The following is a 21,978-nucleotide window of genomic DNA, read 5'->3' as shown; positions in this document are numbered from 1 at the left end:
ATGTCCCTAGTGGATCCTATGGTGTTTCTTCAGGACCGTGCAAAGTGTAAGGAGTGAAGTACAGGGGTATGAGACAGCCACACTCAGTACACCTTGTAATACCTATATTCAGGTGTGGTCATGGCAACTCTGCACCCACAAGGATACGACCGTGTAAATTTCTAAATCCAACCTAAAAAGGAAAAGAGAAAGAGAGAAAGAGAGAAAGCAACACTAGTTTTTAAGGAATAATCATACTTAGGGGCCGATTCCGATCTGGGTCGGAAATCACTCCGACCGAGCCAGATCCGGGGAGTTTTCCGACCGAACCAGACTCCTGCAGTCCAACCGAGCGATTACGATGCAGCCGTATGCTGTCGGACTCGTTTCGGTCGGACCTCCATTGAAGTCAATGGGAGCCGGTCGTACAACGTGTACATGGGCTCCCATTGACTGAATGGGTACGTTCCATACAAGTGCACCCCCTACATTGTGTACGCGTCGTTGCCATCCGTGACACACATGTGAAAAACAACACAACATATAAACACACATCATCCTATGCCAGCAATTAGTTTAGGGAAGCCTCATCGGCATTGGGCGAGCTTTGGAGAAGTGTCCCTGTGAGTAATAAATTAACAATGAACACATAGTTGCAGGTTTGAAAGTGCAGAATCAACCTACTTAGTGGTGACCGCAGAGTGAAAATACTCACATTGACTTCATCAAGATAACAACTTGTTACCTGCCCTCCCCTGCTCAAATGCAGGTGGGAGAGAGTAATTCTGCTTCCGTATTTAACCACATCTGCCTGCCCACACATCTGCCCTAAAGTGGCGAGTACTCTATGATGTCAGTCTCAAAACGGAAGCACTCAGAGACAGTTAAAGTCCTTATTTCACCTATTCACACATTCAAATAAGCAAAATTCCCAGTGTCCATGATCTGAGTTGGTGGATGATTGATGTATAGTCCAAGAAACAGACTCAAACTTCATGGTTTATAAAAAGGTATAATTCATATTTATTGTTCAATCTTCATTGGAAAAGATAGCATGGAAAAGATAGCGTGAGCCCAGCCAACTTGTTTTGTTCCCAAGTGGGTCTTCATCAGGGCTGAAAAACAACATATATAAGAATATTCAAAAATTCAAACATGAAAATCGCCTGATCCTAACAAGTCGGCTTACACTCATGATTACATTCTTACCCATGATGCACAGGCCCAGAAATCACACAAATTAGTTTTAATATATTCAACATCATGATTCATGAAACATCATCTTCAAAATAAATATTCCTATAACATACTAACAAATATCAAATTCACAAGTGGACCCGGAATGTGATTGCCCCACATCCACATCCATAATGTCCAAGTCTGTATAAGTACAGTACTTGCAACTAATCAGAGCATCAATTAATGTATTATATCTCCAAATAGCTTCACTTCAATAATTCATAACATAAGTTTAAGAACTCTAAAAAGTAAAATATACCTATATATCAATTCATGTTTTCCTTCTCTCATTCATGTCAGTTAAAACAACTATATTTAAATTATTATAATTCATTTACATTGTCCCCTATACAAACTCATAATAAATATGCTTTTTGCCTTGAGCAAATGTATATTCACACACTCATGTGGACCAAATATATGCAACTATAATTGGGCACAATCCTTTGGGCCAGTGCTCTAAAACCATCATTGCACCACTCACAGATGTTTAAAAAGTGCTCCTTTACCCCCACCCATTACTACACCAACCGTTCTATGAGCATTATGTAACAGTTTCTGGCCATCAGAATGTGCATACAACAATTGTATTCTGGCATAACTCTATTTGTTTTTTAGTTACATGTATCAACCCGAATCACTAACTGAAAGATATCCCCATTCACTATCTTACTAAAGAGTTTCCTAACTCCTTGTGAATCGTCCATGATAAAAAAGGTAACAGGCATCCAACCATACAACCATACATCAATATACATCATATAAAGTCCCACAGTTTGGTAAAGACAAAATCACACTGAGCAGTAATACTTCTCCAAGTGCCGACCACCTTTATATCAGTAATCTTTGGTTTCCCATTCACCTGAAATCAATCGATCACTTTATTTATTTATTTGAAGAGTTTTATAAAGCGGGAACACAACCCTTACAGGTATCAGAGCGCTGTACAATTAGGTGAAATCATGCATAACACTAACATAATGGCACAAATAATGTAGTTAAGTTAAAACACTGTCAAACAAAAGGGGGAAAAAATCAAGGTCCGCGGCTGGGGAGTCGGCCCAACCATTACAGATTCAGAAGGACCATAGCATGAGATAACAATTGAACAAACAAGCAAAAATAGATCGAAACAAACGGTGTAAAATAAGTATCACATCTGTAGACAGAGGGCTTGAGAAGGAATACAGGTTGATGCTGTTAGTGATCATTCAAGAGTAACCATTTAACATGTTTCTTGTATGATGCAGTGGAACGATTGGACCTGATTACGGAGGGAACAGCGTTCTAAATTTTTGGAGCAAGTCCAGAGAAGACACGATTGTAAGTTCTTTTCTTTTTGAATTTGGGTGGTTTCAAATGTAGGGCGGATATACTTCTTAAGATCAGAGCTGAGACAGATAGTTCAAGCTTTTCGCCAAGTAAGCCAGGGTGTTGTAATGTATGGCTTTATGTGTCAAGCAAGCTATCTTGAAGCATATCCTAGCTTTGATAGATAGCCAATTTAGTTGCATGAGGTTGGGGCAAATGTAGTCATGCTTTCTGGCACCTGTGATGAGCCAGGCCGAGGCGTTTAGAGTGGCTCTGAGCAGGGCCAGGCTAGCTTTCGGAAGCCCAGCAAGGGTCACCAAACAATATTCCAGTTGCGAGATAACCAGAGATTGTACTGCAGGTCTTATGTCTTCAGGGGGAAGGAAAGGCTTTTTTTCTTAAGGTTGTTGAGTTCAAAGTTGGCTCCTTTAACAGTTGCCCTGATGTGCCTTTGCATATTTAGGTATTTGTCCAAGGTAAGGCCTAACGATTTAGCGGAGTCAACCACATGAGGGTTGCAGTTAAGTGAAGTGAGTTGTTTAACCCAGTCAAAGGTAGGAGCAGAGTGGTTGTGGGGGGCAATCAGAAGGAATTGGGTTTTGAGCTTATTTAACAAAAGATGGTTCTGGGATAACCATCGCTGAGTTTGTGACAGTGCCTCGCTTAATGTATTTATGTCCTCTGGAGAGGAGATCTTCAAGTACAGTTATGTGTCATCCATGTAAATGTGGTAATGAATGCTATAATGGTTCAGAATGTCGGTGAGCGGTTCCATAAAAAGGTTGAAAAGAGTGGCCGAAAGTGCGGAACCTTGAAGAACTCCAATTGTGAATGGGGTACTGGTATCAAGGGAATGGTTAACTTTGATTCTTTGGGTGTGGTTATGTAAGAAAGAGGAAAACCAATTGAAGGCCAGGCCTGGGAGACCCATCCTCTGTTGAAAAAGCACAATCAAGTTATCATGTTTGATGGTGTCAAATGCTTAGGACAGGTCAAGAAGGATCAGAAGACAAGGGACATTTTGATCAAGGGAACTCAGGGTGTCATCCACAATGTGAGTTAGTGCAGTTTCAGCACTATGCCCTGCAGTGAAACATGATTGATAGAGGTCAAGTAATTGAAATTTCTCTATTTGGTTGCAGAGCTGCATGTTTACGCATTTCTCGAGCAATTTAGCTTGAGTCATAATGCTGGTGATAGGCCGGTAGTTGTTAGGATCAGATAAATCAGTATTGGGCTTCTTAGGGATGGGAGCAACTTGCCCAGTCTTGAGGCAGTCCGGGATCTTCCCCTGCAGGAGAGATGCATGAATGATCTGGAACCAGAAAGGGAGAATGGCCAAATTGAGATCTTTAAAAAACTTAGCAGGAAGTGGATCATTGAAAAGGTTGAAGGTTTTAAGGATGCCATAGCGTACAGCAGCTCAGTGACATCTGGCAGGAGAAAGGAATTCCAAGAAGCATCATTTTGGGGAGAATAACCAAAGGGTAAAGACAGTACTGATTGTTCCTCAGGCCCAGCTAATGATGCAGAGTAGTTCTGGGGCCACAAAATGGGAGTGTCAGGTTGCAAATCGAGTTCAATTTTTCTTTTTTTTCAGAGAAGCGCACTGGGAAGTCCTCACCACTCGGAAGCGAGGTCAAGGGAGTTGAGGTATTTATTTTTTATTTAATTTTTTTTCAAAGTTTTATATAGCGCTGGCTAGATCAAGAGGTATCAGAGTGCTTTACATAAAAAGATAGTATAAGGCAAACATGGCATACAAGTGGAAAAAGATAATGAAATAATATGAAATATGCAAATCAAAATAGAAAAACAGGTGCAAGAGCTATAACACTTCAAACACTAAAAGAAAATGAAAACAACATGTGAGGTATACAAGTCAAATAGATAAACAGGTGAAAGAGCTACACACGTCAATTAATTAGGTAGATGATGTTTAGGAAATGGACAAATATTACTGGACTAATATAACAAGGTGATGGAAGATCAAGTGTAGGTCACAGGTTAGGATCCCCAATAATAATTGAGGAGGTGGATTTTGAGGTATTTTTTAAAGCTGAAATAGGAGTGGTTAGAGTGAAGGTTTTTTGGGAGGGCATTCCAGATGGTAGGGGCATTACCAGAGAAGGAGTGTGATTGTGTGGATTTCTTTTTTTGTAGTGGTGGGATAAGGAGGAGGGTGTTGGTGTTTCTCAGAGGTCGTTTGGTGCCCGCAATGAGGAGTTTCTTGGACAGGTACTGCAGAGTGTTTTAGTGGAGGACTTTATGAGTAATGCAGGCAGTTTTGTAGGTAGATCTGCCTTCAACAGGGAGCAATTTCAGAGATTTGAGAGCCGGGAATATATGATCGAAGCGTTTGCAGTCTGTGATGAGCCTGGCTGCAAGGTTGAGCACAGCTTTGATTGGAGCAAGGTGGACCTTTGGGATTCCATTGAGAATGACGGTACCATAATCAATACGAGAGAGAACAAGTGACTGAACTACAAGTTTAAAGTCATCAGTCATTATAAAGGGTTTGATTTTCTTGAGGTGACGGAGAGTGAATGAGGCTCCTTTAGCAGAGTTTTTGATGTTGGCGTTAAGGGTTAAGGTGTTGTTGATAGAGATACCAAGAGATTTGACGGAGTTGGACAGGGTGAGTATGCAGTTGAGTGTGTTAAGGTTGGAGATCGAGGATTGAACAGGGAGCAGGTTATTTATAGGTGAGAAGAGACTGATTTCGGTTTTATTAGGGTTAAGTTTGAGATGATTGGAATGGAACCAGGTTTGGATCTTGGTGAGGGTGTTGTTCAGGTGTAAGATGTCAGCATGAGTTTTAATCTTGTAATAGATTTGGGTGTCATCGGCATAGAGGTGGTAGTTGATGTCTGCTTGTTTAAGAATGAGGGTTCCATAAAGAGGTTAAAGAGGGAGGGAGAGAGAATAGATCCTTGGGGCTCCAAGGAAGGCAGGGGTGAGGTTATAAAGATGGTGTTGTAGGCAGTACCATTAAGGCCGAAACATATCCTAAGCACATTAAGTAGGGCTGAATGTTTGACTGTATCGAACGCTGCTGAGAGATCAAGGAGGATAAGAAGGCAAGTCTCGCCATTATCAAGTAAGTGGTGGGTGTCATCGACGACATTTAGCATTGCCGTTTCGGTGCTGCAGCCTTTCCTGAAGCTTGATTGAAAGGGGTTGAGTAGGTCGAAGTTTTCCATGTGTTTGTCTAGTTGGTGTAGGACACATTTTTCAAGGACCTTTGAGAGAAGGGGGAGGTTAGTGATGGGGCGGAGATTGTTTAGGTCATTGGGGTCAGCATTGGGGATCTTCATTATGGGAGAGATTTGTCCAAGTTGAAGGGAGGTGGGGATACAGCCACAGGTGGGGATTCCTGGATTCTGGGCTGATCCCTCATTTGCTTCAGATTACTGAGGTGGCCCAATTGGGTGGGCAGCCACCCAGCCTTCAGACAGTGGTCGCTGGTGACCCTGCCTTGGCAAAAGAGTATCTGTGAGGACTGTGAAAGGGTCTGCATTATCTCTTTGACTGCAAGGAGAACCTGCTTGAGGTCAGCAACCTTCTCATGAAGGTAAGGGCGGTTAATGCTCTCCATCTCCAACCCTGAATGAGACAATGGGTCTGAGCTAATTGAGAGAGGGATATTGAATAGCAGAGTATGTCCTTTATCGCACGTAATTACAGGGGGAGATAGAGTCCCATTTGAAAGTGGTCTTGGCATCTACCACAGAAGGAGTATTAGCATGAAGGGGTGCAGTATTTGGTCCCAGGGGGTGCTGAGAAGGTCCTTGTGTGGGATAAGTAACGGGCAATTTGGTTTTACCCTGGGTGATAGGGGACGCACAGGAGGAAGACGAAGATGTGTGTGGGATATGAGGAGAACTACTGGGAGTACGAGGATAGATAGCAGATCAGAACGTGAGAGAAGAGGGTGATGTGAAATTAGACATGAGGAGTGGGTAAGGAGGAGAAGTTCTAGGGACAGCAGCTTGGTGGTAAGGACTACCATTGCTCAAGGGAGGAATAACAGGGTAGACCTGGCTAGTAGTGTGGGTGGAATACATACCCGTAGATGTGTTAGAGCAGAGCAGTGAATATGTAAGGATGGGGGATGCAGAATTGGAGGAAGAAGCAGCGTAAGGTAGAGCAGGTGCAGAAATTGTGGGTGGACTGCTAAGATGGAGCGCAGTGAGGTTCGAGTTAATAAGTGTGTTTTAAAATCCTCTAAAAGATACTGTCAAAGAGCTTGAGGTACAGGTCAGAGGCTTGAATAGGGATGTCCCCATTATTGTATAAGGAAATGGTCAGATCTGCCTTAAGGGCAAGGGAGGGTAGTGCAGTTAAACGGAAGCCCTGTGGAGTTTTGGTCAGTTGTTTGGAGTGAAGCTCAGAAGTTAGATTTTCTCCTCTGGGCTCTTCTGTTAGTGTAGAATACGAGGTCTGTCACCACAGAGCCCTTCGTGGAAATGTATGTGTCAGAGACAAGCATTTCAGGACATCGTTTGAGGAGGTAGTGTTTGTAGTTCTTTTTAGATTTCTTTCTTCATCACTATGCGACAAGGTTGCATAGCACATTCTGGCCTTCTTTCAAAGGTTCAGGACTGGGGTGGCACCACTTGACAGGGTTGGAGTCACAGATGGCATAGGCGAGGTGCTGGGTTGAAGGGTGTTGGAGTCTTCTGTCCCTGAGGCTCTAGTCAAGAGGATTTCAAATGACAATTTTGACAGTTCCACTTTTATAAAGTTACAGAAACAATATGTTCCCCGAGGAATTATTTATGCTTAGCTCAATATTATACAGGCCATTCATATGATCCAACTGTACAACAACATCAAGCCACTCATGTATTATACCAACAACGTATTGTTATTAACACAGATGTATTAATAGTGAATGCATCACTATAACATTATGTCTATTATAAATAATTATAACACAAATAAAGATATTATATACAGCAGAACATCAGTATAACAACACTGATGCCACATCACGATTCCTGTAAGCTCATAACATGAATTCAATCTAGTGATATAGGGAAGCATGAAATCCTCTTAACTATAAGGGTTTCAGGAGGGCGTGGCCAAGGAAAATGGCAGACAGGACATGAGCTGTGAAGCCTGAGTCTCGAGAGTGCCTTACCTGTCTGCTAGACCCAACCTGGGCTGAACAGTGAGAGTAGCTGGCCGGGGGCTTCAGGGCATCATCTGGCGGCTGCTCGTCTGGCACGACGGAGGGAGTACGAGGGGGCCTTGTATGTCCCCCCACCCAGAGAGAGGCCTGAGATGCTGCGGGAGAAGAGGGACCCTGCACTGTGGTCTGGCTCCGACCGGTCTGGGAGCAGGCCCCGGATTTGGAACCGAGCTTGTGACTGACCCCAGACTTGAAGGTGCATGGTGACGTCTGGGGGATGCAATGTGGATGTGAGGCGGTCTGCTTGGCCTGAGGCAGCCTGCCCTGAGCCCGAAGACCTCAACCTGCACCCAGTGACTTTGGCAGATTGCTGTGGAGCCCGAGTCTCGGAGTCCCTTACATAATCTGCTGGGCCCTTCCTGGGCTGAATGGTGAGACAAGCTAGCCGGGGGCTTCGGGAAATCGTCTGGAGGCTGCGACTGTTTGACCAACCTGATGCAGGGAAGACAACAGGGCCCTTGTGTCGCCGCGCACAGAGAGAGTCCTAAGATGCTGTGGGGAGGAGAGAGATCCTGCTCGGTGGGGCTGGCTCCTGCCGGGCCAGGAGTGGCCCCAGACCACAAACCGAACTGGCAGCTGCCCCTGGCCCCGCTGGGAGTCTGATGGTGGAGGCATTTGGGCCAAAGGGGCTTACCTGCCACCCTGCCAGGCCAGGATCAAATCGGCCGAGGAGAAGAGGACCCCACCAGCACTGCGGATCCCCTTGGGCCCTAAGGAGCAGACCGAGGTGACGATCGATGGATGTCTCCCCCACCGTCTACCCGTGGTGAGATCCTGAAGATGTGGTTGATGTTAGCATGGCAAATTCCTCTGGGTATCCACACGGAGCAGTCCTAATCGGCTGTCCTGGCACTCCTGAGAAATGCTGCTCCTGGCGACCTTCTGTGTTGACGTGGGGGCAAGGACCGGCCTCTGTTTAGGGCCGAGTGGATGCGGGCCGTGCATGAAAGGCGGGAGGCCACCTGTGCTCACCTGTGAGATCTAGAGAGAAGGTCCCTGATCTCTGGGGAGGCTCTGTTTCTGGAGAGTGATGACACCTGTGAGAACAGTGCCAAGGTGGATGCACGGGGTGAGGGTGCTGGAAGCTGAGCGACCAGCCCATCACAATCTACATTGGGTCTTTTACCCCAGACAACCGCGGCGGCCTCGCCTGCTGGGGGCGGATGTGAGTCTCTCCAGGTCATTTGCCTGCAGGGACTCCTGCATTTGTGCTCCTCGGTGCCAGGCTTTCTCTTCTGACCTCACTGCTGAACTGCATGGACCGTTGAGGCTGGACTGAGAGCTCAGTGCACAGGGCTGGTTGTTGCGGAGAGTGCCACAGGTGGGGAATCCTGGATTCTGGGCTGGTCTCTCGTTTGCTTCAGATTACCGAGGTGGCCCAATTGGGTGGAGAGTGCAGAAACTGCTCTGCTTCCCAGCCTTCAGACGGTGGGCGCTAGTGACCCTGCCTTGGCAAAAGAATATCTGCGAGGACTTGCAGGCCAGGACTACCCCCTGCGACTGGCCACATACCTGGGCAGGGGTAATTCATAACTAGAAATATAGGCATGGATAAGCCGGTTCGCTCCTCCACTCCTAACACGATACCACAGTATACTACCATGCACCTCCCTCACAGCGCATTACCAGACAGATGGGTCCTAATGGAGAGAGTGACAGCGCTGCTGAGCACTCTCGTTCAGAGATTCTGGCAGCCATCCAGTGTTCACGGACCACTCTGGGGAAGCAACTAGAAATGGTGTCTTTAGATGTGAATTTGCTTAGACCTGATCTACCTAAAGTGGCAGACAAAGTGCCCACAGCAGAGGGGGACATTATGCATCTAAAAGGAGAGGTGGCCTCACTAAAACAGCAATTGAAACAGTTGACCATAACCTCAGGAGAGCAGGAGCATAGGGCTGAGGAGGCAGAGACCCCCACGTGCCATAGCATCATCAGAGTCCTGGGGATTCAAGGCTGAAATCTTCCTGGAACGTTGGATATGCACCAAGCTCTTTCCCAAGGACTTTTGGACATGTTTGTGGTCGAGGTGGCTTTCGTCCCCCCTTGCCTCCGGGCCATCACCAGGCAATAATAAGGAAAGTCCTAAACTACCAGAACAGAGCAGCGAGCAGTGAGGGAGGTGCTGGCCCTATGCTACGAAAACAGTAAAGTAGCCATATACCCCGATTACACCAGACAGGTCCAGGAGTAAAGAAAAACCTTCCTGGGAATGAAGCAGAAGCTCTGTGAAATGCACCTGCAATGTATGCTACTTTATCCCGCCAAGGTGAAGGTGATGACGCACTTCTTCAAAACCCCAGACGAGGCTTACAAGTGGTTGGAGATCCCGAGGGATGCTCTTCTCCTTGGGAGCAGCGAGGCAACAGGTGGGGGTGGGGAACCCTGCCAACCCAGGGGGCTCGAAGCAGCTGGCGCAGGAACCAATCAGAAGATGGTGACCTGTCAAGCCAACAGAGGATCACGGTGGGGGATGGCGGGACTTTGCAAGTGGAGACCCCAGATCTGCGTGTCTCCTCTCCTCAGATGACGGAGCTTGATCAGTCTCGGAGGCTGTCCCAGAAACACTAATCCTGACAGAAAAAGAAGTTCCTGAAACCATAATGGACTCAGTTTTATCCCTGCAGGATGCTAGATAAAAGCAAGGACTCAATGATAACAAGGTCTCATTGTGGGAGGTTACATGGAACAGACACACCAGACTTTACTGAACTGCTCATGTAATATATGACTAGAGGGATCCTTAGATGGGAGACGGGAGGGGTGGAAGTTGGCGGAGTATCTCAATGGCGTGGGGGTGTTTGTGCTGACCCACAGCCAAGTGGGGAAACTGCTGATACAATTAAGAACACTAAGGGATTGAATCCTGAGGAGTATAGGTCTCATTTATGGGTGCGCTTACTGGATTTGTTCTCCTGCTGCAATGACTGGGTTAGGCCAGGTGGCCGTATTCACTGGGGAAGATCTACAGCCCCGTTTGGCTGAAGGGGAAGCTCAGCACGTCCTGGCACAAGCATGGGGAGTACTAAACCATCTGCACTGCTGCGGGTCATTTGCCGTGGGAGAGGGGGGACTCAGGGGTATGTTTCCATTGCATGTTATCATTGATTTTATGCCACAAATGGTGGGTAAAATGACTTTGCATGACAACTGGTGGGTGGACACATTGATAGAGTACTATCACAACAATGGGGAATAAGTTCTTGAGCTGGAATGTAAGGGGGTTGTGCACATGCACCAAGTGCTATAGGGTTCTTGATTCCTCCAGAGGCACAACGTATCTGTGGCATTCTTACAAGAAAATGACCTTGACGATGCAGGTGCCCAGAGGAAGGCCAGAAAATGAGGGGGGGGGGGGGGGTTGATTTTTCACTTATTATACTCTACCTATGCAAGAGGCGTGCTGATTTGGGAAGCCCCATGTACGCTGTTTTCCCTGCTAACCATGGAAGCTGACATTAATGGTAGATGCATCCTTCTGAGGGCTAATCTAGATGTCTGAGACATAGTACTCCTGAACATATACGCCCCAAATGTAGATGATCCTGACTTCTACAAATCCCTGCAGGAGGTGTTGACATTGGACCTGAGTGCCTCGATCCTCTGGGTGGGATATTTCAACTGTGTCTTAGACCCTGAGTTAGATAGGTACCCTCCTCGTCGAGGTACAAAGCCCCGAATAACAAAGAGACTCGGAGGGATAATGGCCAAGTTCCCCATTATCTCTCGGATGCAGGTTATTTGGAAGAACAGACCACCACACAGAAGTTATACAATTGCTATTCCCCCACCCACAACACACATAGTAGGCTCAATAGAGCGCTGGTAGCGGCTTCAGACACTCACCTAAATGGTGAGGTGACCCATGAGGCTTGATTCCTGTCCGACCATTCCCCGGTCAATTGTATGGTCCATTGGGGACCCACAGCGCACCTCCGAAGAGTATGGCGGATGCAATTGGACATACTGGAAGACACGGTTGGAAGGCAGAATATAGCGTGTGTATTGGCTGATTATATGACAATTAACTAGGAAGATGCGAACATCTCTTAGACCATGAAATGGGAGGCTCTGAAAGCTGTGATACAATGGGTTTGCCTAAGTCTAACATGTGGGGTTCGCAGGCAATAGCATTGTGAGCTTGAGGCAAAGGGGTCAGAGGTAGCGGAGGTACAAACCCAGGACCGGGTTGATCCAACTGATGCGGCCCGAGAAGAGGAAATGCGGACACGCATCAGTGATATCTGGAACAGGCTAGACAAGTATACACTAAGGGCCCGATGTAGGTAAATCTACATTTACCACTTCATAAATACCGAATCATACCGAATCGGTATTTATGAAGTGGTAAATTAGAGGGGGGAGATGTAGGTATTTCAGATTCGGTAAATACCGAATCTGTAAGATTCGGTATTTACCGATTCTGTAAATATCGATTCGGTATCCCCCATTGCTTCCTATGGGCCTTGAAGCCCATAGGAATCAATGGGCATTACTGAATCGGTATTTACCGATTCGGTAATTACCGATTTGTGCAAGGGTGCAGGGGGTGTCACTTTGACACCCTCTAGCACCCCCAAAACAGGCATGTGAGCCATGTGGCACACAGACATGCCCTAAGGGCATGTCTGTCTGTCACATGGCATAGGTGTGCATGCACACATGTGCATGCACACCTGGATTCGGTATTTTAACACCCAATTGGATTGGGTGTTAAAATACCGAATCTGAAGGGCCTGTGGGACAGAAAGTAGTCCCACCTACATCCCAAATTTAAATATCGGTAAAATTACCGATTCGGTATTTTTGCGATTCGGTAATTTTACCGAATCAGTAAAATACCGAATCGGACAAAAAAAGGTCCCCTACATCTCAGTAGGCCAAATACCGGTCAGAAACGGCCGAAATCGGCCGTTTCCGACCGGTATTTGGTACCTACATCGGGCCCTTAGTCAACAACGACAACATTTGCAAAGGGAGGGTGACAAGTCCGGGTGATTATTACCATGGATCCTCCATAGGGAACAGACCCCTGCCCCAATAGGGGCACTATGCGTGCCCACAGGTGCGGTGGTACACAACAGAGCTGCAATCTTACAAGAGCTGCAGCTTCATCTCCAGACAGTGTACACTCCGGATCCGACTGCAGGGGAAGACTCTTACCTCCCATATTTGCAGACCACGAACCTGACAAGACTCTCCGCACAGGTGAAGACAGATCTGGAGGGCTGCTCACCACTGGGGAAATACAGGCAGTGTTACTAATGCTGCCTGGAGCTAAGTCTCCGGTTGGCTATGGATTCCCACCGGAGTTTTACCGAGCATATTCAGGAACGGTGACCCGGGCACTGCTGCATTTCTACAAGGAGGCCTTTGACAAAGGAATCCTCCTCCTACCATGAGGCAGGGCAAAATTTGTATGGTATTGAAGCCAGGTGGGGAAAGCTGTGAACCTTCCTCCTACCACCCAATCACCATGATCAATTCAGATGCAAAAATACTATGCAAACTCCTTGGTTCTCACCTTGGATCCCAGATGTCACACCTCGTACACGAGAACCAATGCAGTTTTATCCCAGTCCGCAACACTTATATGAACCTACGTCACCTGACCCACATTATGCAGGAAGTGAAACATCAGGAGGAGGAGCTGGTAATCGTGTTAATAGACCTGGCAAAGGCTTTTGACATGGTCGACCGGGGCTATCTCCTAGAGGTGCTTAGAGCAATGGGTTTCGGACCCCGCTTCCGCCACTGGGTTAAAATATTGTACACTGAGTCACGTTTATGGGGGGTCTGGGAGGGGCTCAGTCGAAGGAGTGGACATTGGGGTGAGGCACATGCCAGGTTTCCCCGCTCTCTCCCCTCCACTTTGCCCGGGCCATTGAACCTTTGGCGGTGGGGATGAGAACGGGGATGGAACAGTGGGGCATTCGGGTAGGAGACAAGAGGAGGTTGTACCCAGGCTCCTGCAGCACCTGGATCGATTTGGTGAGGTCTCTGTCCTGTTCTGTCACTCAACCGTAATACATTTCGGATCTTCCCCCTGGCGTTAATGGACGCTATGCCTTTGAGGGCCTTCCCAGACATAGAACTTAGACGGGATAAAGCACACTTCCGGAACCTTGGTGTCCAGATAGCACTAGACAACGCTCAGCTAATAGCTTTAAATCTGGATAAGGTTCTGGAGGCTCTGAGACGCTCTGTGACCTTTTGGAATACTTTACTACTGTCCTTAATGGGCCGGCTCGCAGTATCCAAAATGATGATGATACCCAGATGCATCTATGCACTCCAGAATTCACTCTGCCTGATCCTGGTATTAATCTTGAAGCAGTTGAACACAATCCGCATCTCCCTACTGTGGGTGGAGGGTCGTAGTAGAGTAGCCCTCAACACACTGACACGCAGATATGAAGAAGGGTGACGGAAGGCCCCACGCTTCGACTTATATTACTTTGCTGCTCTGCTGCAGCATGCGTCTCACTGGCTGGACAAAAGGGGCAACTGGGAAAAATGACTCCTAGCAGGCCAAGCAGATCCAGATGTCCTCCCAATAACGTTGATGAAGGGGAGAAAAGTTGAAAGGGACTTTACATACCTAGTGCACCAAACCTCGAATATATGCCAGCAGTTTGTAGAAACGGTGCTGCGACACGCAGCATTCCGCAGATAGCTCCCCATATGGATACTGACCCCTATTAGAGACATGAGCGCCCACATGTCTTTTCAAGCTTGGAGGGAGGGCAGATGTGAGGTCCTGGCAGACCTCTATTGAACGAAAAGTTCATAACGTATGAACAAGCTTGTGATAGTTTCACCCTAGGCCAGGGTCACTGCCTACAGTATAGGGGGATGTAGGAGGTTGCTAAAATTACCTGGCCACAGTACCCTGACACACCGCAACGACAAGTACTCTGGACCGGCTGGTAACATGCGTATCCGGGCGCAGGATAATATCGCTCCTCCACAAAGCCATGAGGCTAGGCTCAACTACCCAGTACACCGGTCAAGGGCAGCATGGGAGAGGGACCTCAATGAACAAATAGAGGACAAGGCCTGGACAGTCATATGCATTCTCACACACACAGTCTCTTGCAACGCAATGTTTAAACTTATCCACTACAACGTCTTAAATCGCACCTATCTCACACCAGTGAAACTACGACATATCTCACAACACAAAAATGGCAAGTGCCCCATGTGTGGCACAGAGGAGGCAGCCTTCCTGCACCTCGCTTTGGCATGTCCTGAGCTGTGGCAGTTTTGGTCATGAGTTGTAAAAAAGGTGTGAACAAGCACAGGTCTCCCCATAAGAGAAAAGCCAATCCAATGCCTTTTGGCCCATGTACGCAAACCCAAGAAATAGAAAATAGCATAAAAACTGCAGGACCTGACGATTGTCCTGGGCAGATGCAGAGTGGCCATAAACTGATTGGGGCAGAGAAACCCCGACAAACCAACATGGCTTAGGGATGTGAGGGAGTGGGCCCTAGTGGAAGAAATACACATGACATTAAATCACAAAGATGATAAGCTTCAGGCAGACCTCACGGAATGGCGAGAACTGTGCAATTCTGCCCTTAACTCAGATGAATCGGAGAGTGAGCAGAATGATATCACATCCAGTGAGAGTGGAACAGATGCAGATGAGAACGAAGGAGGTGAGGGCGTGAGTGTGCAGGTTGAATAAATGCTTGCCCTGTTGTTTATGGTTCAATATGATAACGCCTAGGTTGTTATAATATTGTATTTAAACACAATGTTGTCCTTGGTACCTCAAACGCTGTGCACATGTCTACAAACTAATATATGCTGCAATGTTTGTTGTTTGAAACATCAAAAATAACAAATAAAGCGAAAAAATATTTATATACCGGTTTAAAAAATGCACAGTACATGTCATTCAAATCATTGTATTTCAGCTGTTCAAATAAAAGTATAATAGTATATGTGGGTCAAGTAGTTAAACACCACTCTGGTGGCTTGTCACAAAAGCAGTTAGGTTTAGCTTAGAGGCAATGTGTAAAGTATGTATGCAGCACACAAACTGTAATAATGTTAAAAACACAACACAAGAATAATTCCAAAGCAATTTAACCCCTTTTCTGCGGCGGATATTCCTCCGCAGTGCTAAGGGGGTGGGGCGGAAGAGCGGAGGGTGCATGCTGGTGACGGAACCGCTCCATCACCAGCGTCGGCTGCGCTGTGCTTATGACGGAGCGGTTCCGTCATGGCCCCGCCCGCTCAATAGAACGCTCAGCGCAGGCACGGAATTCGCGCTGTGCATGAGTGGCGGGCGGGCCATGACGGAACCGCTCCGTCATCAGCACAGCGCCACCGCAGCTGTTGACGGAGCTGTTCCGTCATCAGCGCACAAGGGGTTAAGGAAAATAGAGTCTATCTTGCTAAATAAAATGACATCAAACTGCAAGGAATCTAATTAGCAGAAATGGGGTTATGAATTTTGTAAGATTTCAGTGAAAAATAGTGCTAAAAAGACAAAAGCGCCAACCATGTTATCTGGTCATGCAAGACTGAGTCAAAGTCACAAGTCAAGGCTAACCGCGATGGCACATGGGACAGCTGCAGCAACCAGGTTCATCTGAGTCTAAGAGTTACCTTTCGACGTAGAAAATGTCTTGAAAAGTTCTTGGAGAAGGTAGAGTCCTCAGTGGGGCCAGACAGCAGGCTGTAGTTGAAGAGGAACTCATTGGCATTGGGGAGTTGTAAATGAAGGTGTAAAAAGCTCTGAGCTAGAAAACCTTAATTTTTAGGGCAAGGAGGTTGTTGACGTAAATAGGGTGGGGTGCTGAATGTTGTCAAGCTCCGTGAAGATTTCTACCATTGCATTTAGAAGATTTTCTGATGCTCAGATTACCCCTGCAGGACAAGCTGCATGTTGTAGTCGAAGGGGGCTACATGAGGCCAAATAGCGTTGTCAAGAAGTCCTGCTGAAGAGGATTTCCTGGTGCGGAGGAGAACGTAGCAGGATCAGTGGTGAAAGCTGATCCATCGGCTTGGCACTTTAGTCAGATCTGCTTGCAGGTAGGTTCTGGTCTGACATCAGCTTTCAAAGAAAACTTTCTTAGAAAAGTGTCTTAGACCCAGCATTTTGGTGTAGGTGGGAGGAGTAAACTCTGGCACCACACCAAAAGTCCAGCTCCAGAGGGGGCACCAACTAGGGGCTATGACTCACTCCAGCAGGGCCAGTAGCGGCAGTCAGGCAGGTCTAGTTGGTACTGGTAAGATGGGCAGGTATGGGGCCTGTAAAGCTTGTTGTGTCCATTTAGTTCACGTCAGAGGCCAGCCGGCTATCCCCTGGAATTACTCTGTGTTCATGGGTTCAAGGGAGCAGGTCAGTTTTCCTTTATAACTGCAGGGCAGCTGGGTAGTCCTTCTTTTGAGTCTTGCACAAGGCCAGAAGTGAACTGATTTGGGGTTTGAGAGAGCCACATTTGTATTCTTCGTTGCCAAGCCAATGTGTGGGGGGCCACCCCCAGTTCCTCCCAAACTAGTTCTGTCTAGTTCCCCTGTCCATACTGGGGTTTGTTCGTAACTGTCTGAGGTAACAAAAGCAAGGGCAGACCAGGAGTCAGGTTCCATTGTAAGTGCTGCAGGCAAGGCCCTTAGAAATGTAATCAGGGCTGGATACAGCTCTTCCTCCAGCCATCCTGCTAGGGTGACTCATCCTGGCCACATATAAACTCCTTTGTACAACTGTTAAGAGAGAATCATCAGCCCATCACAGTAGAGACAGTCACAGACATGTGACCCTGGCTACTGGCAGAAATCTCCAGTTGATTTTGGCACAGAAATGCCAACTTTCCAAAATCTCTAACACCCCAAACTCGGGAGACAAACGTCATGTCAACATTTAAATGAGCGAGAATCAAAGTCTTGGCGGACAGTTAAATGCAGGAGAATACGTCACAGTAATTTTCCCTTTACATTTTAAATGTAAAGATGCAGTTTTCCTCAATTATGACAGGACACAGATGTGGAGGTTAACGCTATTTATTTAACTTATTTCCCCTGGAGAGCGCCGAGCCGGTGCGCACTCTCTCTCAGCTTTCGCGCCTCTGCTCGCGCGATGCGCGCGCAGCCGCCAACATGGCCACCAGCACATCACGTCGCTACGTGACGTGCAAACACTAGAGCGCAACATCACATATCTCCCTTTTTTCCAAACAATGAAATGTTTAACTTACAGTCCGCCGCTCATGTCAAAGTACTGAAACCTAGCCGGTCTCACCACGGTTCTTCCCCTCCGGGTCAGTCTTACCGGGGAGGCAGTGGTCCCCCTCTCCTGAATCTCTACACCAGACCTTCCATCTCTCAGTGCAGCCGCGCTCTCTACTTGTCTCCACAAGTCCATTTCCCTCGCAGTTCCCTGGTTGCCGTCATCACTTTGCTCCTCGTTCTGTTCTCCTCTTCTCTCGTGCAACTCCTCCTCCGCTTGTTCCAGCTCTACATTGGGTTCCTCCTCATCTTCTAGCTCTAATCCACCTTGGCTCCACCATAATACTTTGTTGCATCTTGCCATGCGGTCTTGGGACCACACTTTCCCGTCGCTCAGCAAGGCTGCTCTATCATACACCTCCTTGACCTGCATGGGTTTACTGTACTTGCTGTCCCCCTTCCTTTGTAGCGTTGCCAACTTGACTTGCACCCACAATCCTTCTTCCAATTCCGTTTTCTTCGCGTTCCTGCGGTTGTTGTAATGCTTGGCGTAGATGGCCTGAGCTTTCTCCAAGTTGGCTTGAACCACTGCTGGGGACCATTTGCTCATTATGGTTTTCTCTTTCCATACACGGTAGTCCCTAGTAAAGGGTTCGCGACCCCTCAATATTTGGAAGGGGCTATATCCTGTTCCTGTGGGGGTGACTCTGTACGCCCACAACATGTGCCATATCTCCATCTCCCAGTCCTTGTTGCTTGATATTGCTGCCTGCACTGACCCCATCACTACTCTATTGAAACGTTCTACCAGCCCATTTCCCGCAGGATGGTAGATAGAAGTATGTTTGGAGAGGATGCCATTTCTTCGCATAAAGTTGTTCCACTTGTCGGACGTAAACTGAGGGCCGTTGTCACTCAAGATGGACTTAGGAATACCTTCACTCACAAAAGTGTCGGACAGGAACTTTAAGATCGTCTCTGTGTCCATCACCTCACCACCTTTATTTCGGGCCATTTTGAATATCTATCAATAAGGACGCATACGTATTTTTGAATGCCTTGTCCATCTAAAATCGGGCCCAATATGTCTATGGATAACTCTTCCCACGGATTCTGTGGGGGGTTGAATTTTCCTAGTGCTGGTCGTAGGAGTTTGAGTGTCTTGTCTGCTCCTTGGCACTGCAAGCAATCTCTAACATGCCTCTCAGCTCGTAGGTCCATGCCTGGCCACCAGTAGTTTTGCTTGGCCCTTAAATTCATCTTGCCAATTCCCAAATGCCCCTCATGGAGCAATGTCAATAACTTGGAGATGATGTTAGCTGGGGGAATGACCTTGTCTCCCCTGTACATGAACACCCCTTGATCGTCCATCGATATCTCTTCCCTGACCTCGTAGTATGGTTTTAGGCTCTCATTGGTTTGTCTTTTGTCTGGCTAACCCTTCGTGATGTACAATTTCACCACTTGCATGGTCTGGTCTTCGTCATAGGCTTCCTTCCATTCCTGATTGCCAATGACTCTTTCTTGGTCTTCCGTGAGTGCCACCATTTCTTCCTTCCCTGCTTGGTTCCATGGCCGCCGCCCTGCTTAAGTAGTCTGCCACTCTGTTCCGGCTGCCTGGGATGTTTTCTACATCGTATCTAAATTCCAGTAATTTCAGGGTCATCTTCGAAATCCTGGGCGTGGCACTCGCATGTCCACTGGATGTTAGTACCTTCAGTAGGGGCTTGTGGTCTGTCTTCAGCTGGAACCGTGTGCCCCACAAGAATTGCCTAAATCTTGTCATTGCCCAAACGACTGCCAACATCTCTTTTTCGATAACGCTGTATTTCTTTTCTGTGTCGCTCAGTGTGCGGGATGCAAAGCTGAGTGTTTCCATCACTCCTTGCCCTCGGTCCTGCATCAACACTGCGCCCAGCCCCTTGTCACTGGCGTCCGTTGTGAGCACTGTCTTGCCCTGGGGGTCGTATCCCTGGAGTGGTATGGCTCCTACTACATATTTCTTGATGATTTCAACTTCTCATTGCGCTTCTTCCGTCCAACAAAACACTGAACTTTCTCTTGTCAGCTTTGTCATGTGATGTGTTTTTGTGGCGAAGTGCTGAACAAATTTACTGTAGTATTCCACAACACCTAAGAAGGACCTGACCTCCTCCTTGTTGGTGGGTGGTGGCACCTCGCAAAATGCTCTCACGTTCTCTGTTTTTTGAGTGATTCCTCGCACTCCTATTTCGTGGCCTAGGTAGGTCACTGACTCCATTCCCAACCAGCACTTAGGCCATTCCGCTGTGAGGCCTTTATCGTCCAGGACCTTCAGTACCCTGTTGAGCTTGCGTCGTGGTCCATTTTGTCTCCCCCATCACCAGGATGTCGTATTGAAAGTATTGGATGCCATCCATATTTTTAAATAGTTGGTGCATCAATTTCTGGAACACTGCAGCCGCCGATGCTAGTCCAAACGGCATGCAACAGAACTGATAGCACCTGAATGGGGTAATGAAGGATGTTAATTTCCTGCTCTCCGGGTGCAAGGCAATTTGGTGGTATGCTGAGGTCAAGTCTATGGTGGAGTACCACTTGATTCTTCTGGTCTTGGCCAACATTTCTTTGATTCTTGGTAAAGGGAACTTCTCCACCAAAATATTCTTGTTCAGTTCACGCAGGTCTACGCATAGCCTGACTTTCCAGCTGGGCTTCATGACCACCATCAATGGCGCGAGCCACTCTGCGCACGTGATCAGTTTGATGATCCCCTTTTTTTCCAGATCTTGTAGTTCTTCCTGTACCACCTCTCTCACTGCCAGGGGTACGTTCCTCACCTTATGGGAGACTGGTGTAGCTTCGTCCTTCAGCACTATCTTATGTGAGAATTTCTCCAGTCTTCCTACCGTACCTCCGAATACTTTGGGGTACTCTCTCTTCCATCTGTCCAGATCTGGCCAGACCTCTGGTTCGGTGAGAAGTATCTGTTCTTTACCACCCGGATCCAGTTTGATGCCCAGATCGCCTTGGTCTAGCCATCCCAACACCGATGGACCCTTCTCCGATATATACAGTTTGCAAAATGCGAAGCGGCCTCTAAACTCAAATTTTAACGGTCTGAATCCAACCATGGGTATGCGGTCCCCATTGTATGTGACTGGCCGGATGTCCAATTTCTCCAATTCCGGGCCCAAGTGTGGCTTGAACGTTTCGTTCCACACCGCTCTCTAGACAATGGTATAGGGCGAGCCTGTATCTGCCACTATGCTTATCGGCACTCCTCCAATCGTCATTTCCAGTACTGGTTTGGTCGATCTTTTACCATCCACACTTAACACTTGGTCGTATATGCAGAGCACAGTGTCGATATCCTCCTCTGTGTCTTCTTCTCGATCTTCTCATTCGTGGTCGATATATTTCACCATGCCCTTGGAGGACTTCCTTTGGCACACTTTCTCGTAGTGGCCTACTATGCCACAGTACATATATTTGGCGCGAAACGCCGGGCACTTCCTGTCGTGCGCTTCGTGGGACCAGCTTCCGCATCTATAGCACATTTTCTTGTTGTTCCCGGTCTGTTTTCCTGGAGGACCAGGGTTGCCTTGCCATTTATTGGGTCCCTTCGATGTGGACCCCTTGTATTTGTGGTCCCTGCGGGGCTCCTCTTCGTCTACTTTGTTCACCATGGGGCTGGATACCGTCTCCTTCATCGCCGCTTCTGCGCACTTGCGCGCCAATTCTGCCCTCCTGACTATCACCATCACCTCCTTCAGCGTGGTGTCTCCGCTGGCCCACAGCTTGTCCTGCATGACTGTGCTTGTGGTGTGCATTACGATTTGATCTTTGAGGAATTCCTCTTCGAACGTGTCGTATTTGCATGTGGTCGCCAGTTTCTTCAGAGCTGCCACGTACTCTTCCACTGACTCCCCTGGACATTGCTTCCGTTGCTGGAAGTTGAATCTGTCTATCGATACACACACCGCTGGCTTGTAGTGTTCATTGTGGTCATCTATGACATGGGCATACACGTCTTCGTCTGTGCTTCCTCGTTGTTTGAGCACCAGGTTCTTGTAGATTCGGAGCCCTTC

This window comes from Lissotriton vulgaris, chromosome 3_1 (assembly GCF_964263255.1).
Source record: "Lissotriton vulgaris chromosome 3_1, aLisVul1.2, whole genome shotgun sequence".
Classification (NCBI taxonomy): domain Eukaryota; kingdom Metazoa; phylum Chordata; class Amphibia; order Caudata; family Salamandridae; genus Lissotriton; species Lissotriton vulgaris.
This window is presented reverse-complemented; position numbering follows the sequence as displayed.